Below are 8,514 nucleotides of genomic sequence, written 5' to 3'. Positions count from 1 at the left end.
AGGTCAAGGTAAATTGTTAAAAACACTACAAAAATGGTGAGTTTGCGGAGGTTTAATTGCGGCGGTTATTGTAACCTCCGCAATTTATATCAAATTGGCGGGGTTTATGCACCCCCACAAATATATTATATTTGCGGAGGTCAATAACCTCTGCCACTCTTAAAAAAAGCGCCTACTGACCCCATTGTTCCCTTTTTTTTTTTTTTTATCCTTTCCCTCTTTTTTTCCCAAACCCCTCCTTTCCCTTTTTTTTTTTTTTTTTTATCCTTTCCCTCTTTTTTTCCCAAACCCCTCCTTCACTTTCACAAAAGAGAAGCTTTTCAGCTTCCATTTTCTTTCACTTGAAAAATTTAAAAACCCTCACTTGAAGATTAAAAACAATGAAAGAGATGCGAAATTTTGTATGGTAATTTTTTTCTTCGTGATGAAAGAGATGCGAAATTTTGCTTTCTTCCTGGTTATATTTTGAACGATGCGGGTTCAGATCTATGGTAATTCCTCTTTCCCATTCTTTGATTTTGTTTTTCTGACCTTCTTTCTTCTTACATGTGTGTTTTAGGTTTATTTTCTCTGTTAATTTGTGTTTTCCCATTACTGATTTTTTCTCTAATTTGTGGCTTTTCTGTTTTTCGATTCTCTACTGAAGGTAACAAAATTTTTGATAGAATCGGTGTATTTTGAAGAGGGATATAACACTCGTTTTTGAATTCGAGATGTAAGTCCTCTTTCTCCTTCTGCATTATGTATTTTAGGTTGTAAAGTTTAGCTTTTTTGGGTTTGTAGGTTAATTTCTGTGATTTTGAGTCTACTTAATTGAAATATTTCCTCTTGCATGTGTATTTTAGAACTCCTGTGGACCTTCAGAGAAGACGCAATTGTCACTAGCTGATATTTCTCTTTTTGCTCTGCATGGTGTTTGAATCAATCTCAAGGTACAAACAGATTTTTAGTTTTCTTCGTAATGTTAAATATTAATTTTTTTTCTTTCTAGGTTTGTAATATAAAATGTGCGAACAATAGATTTAGGTTGCCTGAACATCAATTCTGCTTTCTTTCAAAAGGATAATGAATCAATAACATATTTTCTGTTTTATTTGTCAAGTGATGAGGAATATAGTAGTAATATCTATGAAGTTTTGAATGGAGATTGTGTTATCAAGATTGAAAATAACATAGAAGCCCTTCACTTAAGGGCAACATATATAGTAAATTCAGCACCAGATTCAGACATGTCTCAGTCAGTGTAGCATAGAAATTGGTCAAAATGTGTCCATTTCAGCATGTCTTCTGGTGGAAAGTGTATTTGCAATTTGTTTGTCCAAGTCTACTTTAGTTTCATTTAGAGGAGTTTGATAAATGATATTTAATTCCAATTTAGAAAAGTTAATTTGACTGTGTTGTATGATGCTGCAATTGTTGATTATTATATTATCAACCGTTCTACCAGTAAATAAAAAATATTCAACATCGAAGTAGGGAATATTATGAGAAATTATCCAGTATTCTCATATTCAATGAATCTGGACATGTTGTAAATCTTGACATAAAATGAATATGATTCCAGAAGAGCTGGAATCAAGATTGGACAGAGTAGTTGAGTGATCCAGCTCACATGTGATCTCAAGCTTTACATAGATAATAAAGTGATTGCTTGCTTTTATTATCTTCTTTAGGAATGTTTGTATTATCTTTGTGCTAAACACTGTTTTGATTTCAACACTAAAGTAAACTAGATAATATTCTTGTCATTCTTATTATTGCCTTTTAGTGAATTGCTAGTTGGGTTTTTCTTCATATACCTCTGTTCTTCCTCCCCCCTCCCCCCCCTTTTCCCTTTGGTTCCCTCCTTCTGTTTTTGCAGGACTACTAGATCAGAGCATGCGTCGGACATCAAAATTGGTTAGAGGCAGCGGAAAATTGACTAAGGTTACTACGGCAGCGCGACCTTGACACTTACAATGATTCACCCAGGTTTTGCACTAATTGGGAGTTGGTACCTCAGGCTTTTTGTTTAATATATTTGTCTCCCTTGCTAGTATCCAATTAGTTTATGTTAGTTTAATCCTAATTCTTGATTGCCTATAATTATTTTAGTGCATCTGCCTGGATATTTTTCTTTGTGTAACTATTTAGGGATTTCTAGACCGTAATTTGATTTCTTTGTAGTTGTTCTGTTGGCCTTCTTTTAGATATTTATTGTTATCATTAGTTTAATTTTTGCTTGTCTATTTGTATTATCTATACATATTTCTAGTGGTTAAAGTTGTAAGTGTTAGACCTACCTCCTTTAGTTGAATCTTTTGTCTGTTTTAGCGACATTTCTAGCGTAATGTTCCGTAGATTATAGTGGTTGGGATGAGTGATAGTGGAATAAGGTTATGTCTTCGGGTGGGGTGGGGGGAGGGGAAAGCTGGCAAGGGAGTCTCTAGGCTAGGAGTGGGATACTGGAACATAGGAACTTTAACGGGAAAGTCAATAGAGTTAGCAAAAATCCTCCAGAAGAGGAAGATTAACATAGTTTGTGTCTAGAAGACTAGATGGGTGGGGTAGAATGCTCGAGATGCTGTTGGATTTAAATTGTGGGTCTCATGATGCGAGAGAGGTAAGAATGGGGTATTAAGCTGGTTATGGCTATTAAGGGAGCTAGTGGTAGAAGTTAGGAGGGTGAACGACAGACTGATGGCTATTAAGTTGGTTATGGGAGAGTCTACTTTAAATGTGATTAATGCTTACGCGCCTCAAGTGGGCTTTGACGAGGAGATTAAGAGGTGCTTTTGGGAAGAATTTGACGGGTTGATACGTGGCATTCCACTCCCCGAGAAGTTATTCATAAGAGATGACTTCAATGGTCACATTGGGGGGGGGGACATCTGGGGGTATGACGGTGTACATGGCGGCTTTGGCTTTGGAGTTAGGAGTAGAGGAGGTACTTCATTGTTGGACTGTGCTAAAGCCTTTGATTTGGTGATTACCAACTCGTGTTTTTTGAAAATGGAGGAGCACTTGGATATACTCCGGAGTTCGTTGGCCAAGACTCAAATTGATAAGAGTCTTCCGGAAGTGCGATAGGAGTCTATGCATGGATTGCAAGGTTATACCAAGCAAGAATCTCACAACTCAGCATAGATTATTGGTGATGGACTAAGAGATTGGAGTATATGCATGGATTATAAGGTTATACCAAGCAAGAATCTCATAACTCAGCATAAATTATTGGTGATGGACTAAGAGATTGTGAGGAAGAGGAGGAAGAGGGTCGTGTATAGTCAACCCGACAGCGGTGAGCTTGGAGGAGCAGTGGGGATGCGAGCTATATATGGACCACGATAGCGGAGTGTATTAAAGTAGTTGCAAGAGAAGTGTTAGGGGTCCCGAAGGGTTTCTCTAGCGGCCACAAAGATGACTGTTGGCAGAGTGAGGAGGTACAAGAGAAAGTGGAAGCCAAGCAAACGGCATACTTGACGCTTATAGAGAGCATGGACGAAGAGGCAAAGAGGATGAACATGGAGGGGTATAGGAGGGCTAAGAAGGAGGCGAATTTATTGATTACTGCGGCTAAGACTGCGATGTTTGGGCGTTTGTATGAAGAGATTGGGGCCAAAGGCGGGGACAAGAAGCTATACAGGCTAGCCAAGGTGAGAGAGATAAAGGCTCGTGATCTGGATCAAGTTAAATGTATGAAAGATGAGTAAGGTAGAGTTTTGATGGAAGAGGCTCAGATTAGACAAAGATGGTAGATATATTTCCATAAACTCCTGAACAAAGAGGGTGATAGGGACATTGTGCTGGGTGACTTGGAGCACTCCGAGATGCGCCAGGATTTCGAGTATTATTGGCGCATAATAGTAGAATAGGTCGAGGGGCTATGTGTAAGATGTGCAGGGGTAGAGCTACCGGGCCAGATGAAATACCTGTGGAATTTTGGAAGAATGCAGGTAGGGCAGATTTGGAGTGGCTCACTAATCTGTTCAACGTCATTTTTAGGACGAAGAAGATGCCCGATGAATGGAGGTGGAGTATAATGATTCCTCTGTATAAAAACAAGGGTGATATCCAAAGTTACAATAATTATAGGGGGTTTAAGTCCTAAGCCATACTATGAAAGTTTAGGAGAGGATGGTTGAAGTGAGGGTGGGGACTAGTGTGTCCATTTCTGAGAACTAGTTTGGTTTCATGCCGGGGCGTTCGACTATGGAAGCCATTCACATTGTGAGGAGATTGGTGGAGTGGTATAGGAAGATGACGAAGGACTTGCACATGATGTTCATTGACCTAGAGAAAGCATATGACAAAGTTCCGAGAGAGGTGCTCTGGCGATGCTTGGAGGCTAAAGGGGTTCCAGTAGCCTACATTAGGGTGATTAAGGACTTGTATGATGAAGCCAAGACTCGAGTTAGGTTAGCGGGAGGAGACTCGGAACACATTTCAGTTATGATGGGGTTGCACCAAGATCAACTTTTAGTCCATTCGTATTTTCCTTGGCGATGGACGCATTGACGAGACATATTCAAGGTGAGGTGCCATGGTGTATGTTATTTGCTGATGACATAGTTTTAATTGACAAGATGCGGGGTGGTGTTAACGAGAGGCTGGAGATTTGGAGGCAGACCGTAGAGTCTAAGGGTTTCAAGATGAGCAGGACCAAGACGGAATAAATTGAGTACAAGTTCAGCAACAGTACCCAGGAAGGGGATATGGCAGTAAGGCTTGATACGCAAGTCATCCCCATGAGAGGTAGTTTCAAGTATCTTGGATCTATAATACAAGGTAACAGGGAGATTGATGAATATGTCACGCATCATATCGGAGCAGGATGGATGAAGTGAAGGCTCGCTTCCGGTGTCTTATGTGATGAGAATGTGCCGTTGAGACTTAAAGGTAAGTTCTACAAGGTTGTAGTTAGACCGACTATATTGTATGGAGCAAAGTGTTGGCCGGTTAAGAACTCTCATACCTAGAAGCTAAAAGTAGCTGAGATGAAGATGTTGAGGTAGATGTGTGGGCATACCCGATTGGATAAGATTAGGAATAAAGTTATTTGGGAAAAGTGAGAGTGGCCCCTGTGGAGGATAAGATGCGGGAGGTGAGGTTACAATGGTTCGGGCATGTTAAGAGGAGAAGTATAGAAGCCCCAGTCAGAAAGTACGAGTGGTTAGCCTCGGTAGGCAGCAGGAGGAGTAGAGGTAGGCCTAAGAAGTCTTGGGGAGAGGTTATTAGGCGGGACATGGCGCAACTGGAGCTGACTAAGGACATGGCCCTAGACAGGAAGGTATGGAGGTTGAAGATTAGGGTAGAAGGTTCGTAGGTAGTTGAGCGTTTCTCTTAGTCTTACTCATGTGTAACGACCAAGCCGATCGTTTCTAGAGTTGTAGCCCCGTTCCCCTAATTACTGCTTATTTTGTGATTTATAGTTGTTATGTGACTTGACGGGGTAGTCGGTTCGGGTCCGGAGAAATTTCGTAATGAATTAAGACACTTAGTCTCAAAGTTGGAAGCTTAAGTTAAAAAGATTGACCGGATATTGACTTATGAGTAAATGACTACGGAATAGAGTTTTGGTGGTTATGTTAGCTCCATTGGATGATTTTGGACTTAGGAGCATGTCCAGATAGTGATTTGGAGGTACTAGTTGAATTAGGCCTGAAATGGCAAAAATTGGAAACTTGGATATTAGATCGAGAGTGGACTTTGTGGTTACCTGGCTTGGATTAGAGTTTCGGGGGTTGGAGTAGATCTGTGGTATCATTTGTGATTTGTGTGCAAACGTTGGGGTCAGTCAGACGTGATTCGATAGGTCTCGGCGTCGTTTGTAGAAGTTGGAATTTCCTTAGTTTTAATAGGCTTAAATTGGGGTGTGAGTCATGTTTTTGATGTTGTTTGAGGTAATTTGAGGGCTCGACTAAGTTCGTATCGTGTTTTAGGACTTGTTGGTGCATTTGATTGAGGTCCCGGGGGGCCTTGGGTTAATTTCAAATGGTTAACGGATCGAAAATGGGACTTAGTGCATTGCTGAAGCTCGGAGTTTTCTGGTGTGATCATACCTGCGAGGGGTTGGCTGCAGGTGCGGCTGGAGCAGTGCTGGAGCGATATTTGGTATGGCCTCGGGTGTATCGCAGGTGCGGAAACAATTCCGCAAGTGCGGACTCACACCTGCACGTGGAGGATCATAGAAGCGGTAGAGAGCCTGGGGAGGCTGGTCCGCAGAAGCGGACGATTTGCGCAGATGCGGATGGTTGACGGCAAAAGCGATGCCGCAGAAGTGACTAAATGAACCGCAGAAATGAAAAGGCTGGGCAGAACATTTAAATTCAAGGGTTCGCGATATTTCTTCATTTTGAACATTTCAAGCTCGGGATTAGGCGATTATTTAGGGGATTTTTGAGGGGTTTCTTGAAGTAATTCACTTGTGATCATTTTTAATCAATAATATTATTTCCCCATTGAAATTCCCACCTAGTTTGTGTGTATTTAAGATGGAATTTGGGAATTTGAGGCTAGGGATTTGGAGAGTTTGATTTGGGGTTTTGGGTGGCGATTTGGTGTCGGATTTTGGTAAATTTGGTATGGTTGGACTCATCGTTAAATGGGCTTTCAGGTTTTGTGACTTTTATCGGATTTCGAGATGTGGGTCTGGGGGCCGGCTTTTGAGTCGACTTTTAACTTTTGATTAAGAACTTAGTATTTTTCTTATGGAATTAATTCCTTTAGTCCGTGTTGATTGTATCGAACTGTTTGTGGCTAGATTCGAGGCATTTGGAGGCCGGTTCGTGAGGTAAGGGTGTGTTGGAGTAGGGATTTGCATGGCTTGAGGTAAGTAACAGTTCTAAATATGGTCCTGAGGGTATGAAACCCTATATTATGTGTAATGTGATTGGTTTAGAGGTGACGCGCATGCTAGGTGACGAGCGCGTGGGCGTGCACCGTAGGAAGGATGACTTGGTCAATTCCATGGAACTGTGTAGTTGAATAATCTGTTGTTATCCGTATTTTCTCCATGTGTTATAGAAATTAAACTGAAAATCATGTTAGAAATCATGTTTAGGCTATGTGTTGGTACTGTAGGGACCCACAAAGGCCGTATTACACATTAAATTATTTGCTAATTGCTGCTTGTACTCAGTCATAGTTTTACTTGCATATTATATCTTAGTCTCTATTACTCTTTATTGATGCATTATATCATTCTTGTTTGGGTTGATTATCATGATTACTGAGAGCCCGAGAGACTGGAAAGGTTGATGACTGAGTGAGGCTGAGGGCCTGATTGTGAGAAAATTTATGGGATCGGGTTGCACGCCGCAGCATGTTTTATTAATTTATGCCATGATTGGCTTGTTATAGCGCTTGGGCTGAAGTATCCCCTCCAGAGTCTGTACATACCCCAGTGAGCGCACGTATCTACTGAGTACGAGTGCTGAGCGATTGAGAGGAATAAGTAACTGTGAGGATGGAGAGCATAGGAGGACTGAGTGACTGTTGCTCTGAGATTTTGCACTTGATTTCATTATTGTGGTACTTCAGCTGGCATATATTATTGTCATGTAATTTCTGAGAGATATTATATCCCGCTTTAATTGAACTTGACATGAATTAACTATTTTGGCCTTAATTATTGAATTTGAAAGCATGCCTATCTTTCTATGTTGTAATTTCTGTAATTGAGCTATATTTGTGAAGCTCGTCACTACTTTCAGTTTATTATTTAGTCTTGTTACTTACTGAGTTGGTTGTACTCTTTCTACACCATGCACCTTATGTGCAGATCCAGGTATTTTCGGACACGGTGAGTGTTGATTTCTTTGCGCAGCTTGATCATTGGAGTTTCATGGTAGATGCCCGGCGTTCGCAGACCTTGTCTCTCCTTCCCTATCTTTCCACTTTATGTAGTTAGTTTTAGTCATTCATAGACATTATTTTTTAGACTTGTGTTGTATAGACGCTAATGTACTCAGTGACACCCCGATATTAGGAATTTTCGTATTGGGTTTTGACTTTCTATCCAGTTTTTGAGAGTTTTGATGATTTAAACATGTGTTATTCTTATTTTTCATTTAAAAGTGTTGGAAGTATTTTGAAGTGTCGGCTTGCCAAGTACCATGTTAGGCGCCATCACGATAGCAAAAGTTTTGAGTCGTGACAAGTTGGTATCAGAGCCTAGGTTACATAGGTCTCACGAGTCATGAGCAGGTTTAGTAGAGTCTTGCGGATCAGTATGAAGACATCTGTACTTATCTTCGAGACGTTGTCGAACCCATAGGAAAATTCACATTCTTTCATTCTTGTCATGCGGATTTGTTGATTTCGATCACCAAATTTTTGTTGTTCTATTCTCTCGTAGATGGTGAGGACGCGCGCTACCCAACAGGACGGTCAACCACCAGTACTACCAGCTAGGGCCACAAGAGACCGAGGTCGTGGTAGGGGTAGCGGTGCAGCTCGTACAAAAGCTAGAAAAGCACCTGCAGATCCACCAGTTTCTCCAGCTCAGGAGCAGGTTCCAGATGTGGTTGAGCC

At 41.0% G+C, this 8,514-nt stretch overlaps 1 long non-coding RNA gene across 1 annotated transcript; it reads left to right on the top strand.

The window, feature by feature from the left end:
• Nucleotides 1–248: 248 nt before the first annotated feature.
• LOC104107840 (uncharacterized) lies at nt 249–7,996 on the top strand. Its single transcript, XR_688885.4, has 5 exons — nt 249–491; nt 647–715; nt 846–932; nt 1,862–1,971; nt 7,763–7,996. It is a non-coding gene; the product is annotated as an uncharacterized lncRNA (long non-coding RNA).
• The last annotated feature ends 518 nt before the right edge of the window (nt 7,997–8,514 follow it).

The sequence above is a fragment of the Nicotiana tomentosiformis genome, chromosome 4 (assembly GCF_000390325.3).
Source record: "Nicotiana tomentosiformis chromosome 4, ASM39032v3, whole genome shotgun sequence".
NCBI lineage: Eukaryota > Viridiplantae > Streptophyta > Magnoliopsida > Solanales > Solanaceae > Nicotiana > Nicotiana tomentosiformis.
This window is presented reverse-complemented; position numbering and strand designations above follow the sequence as displayed.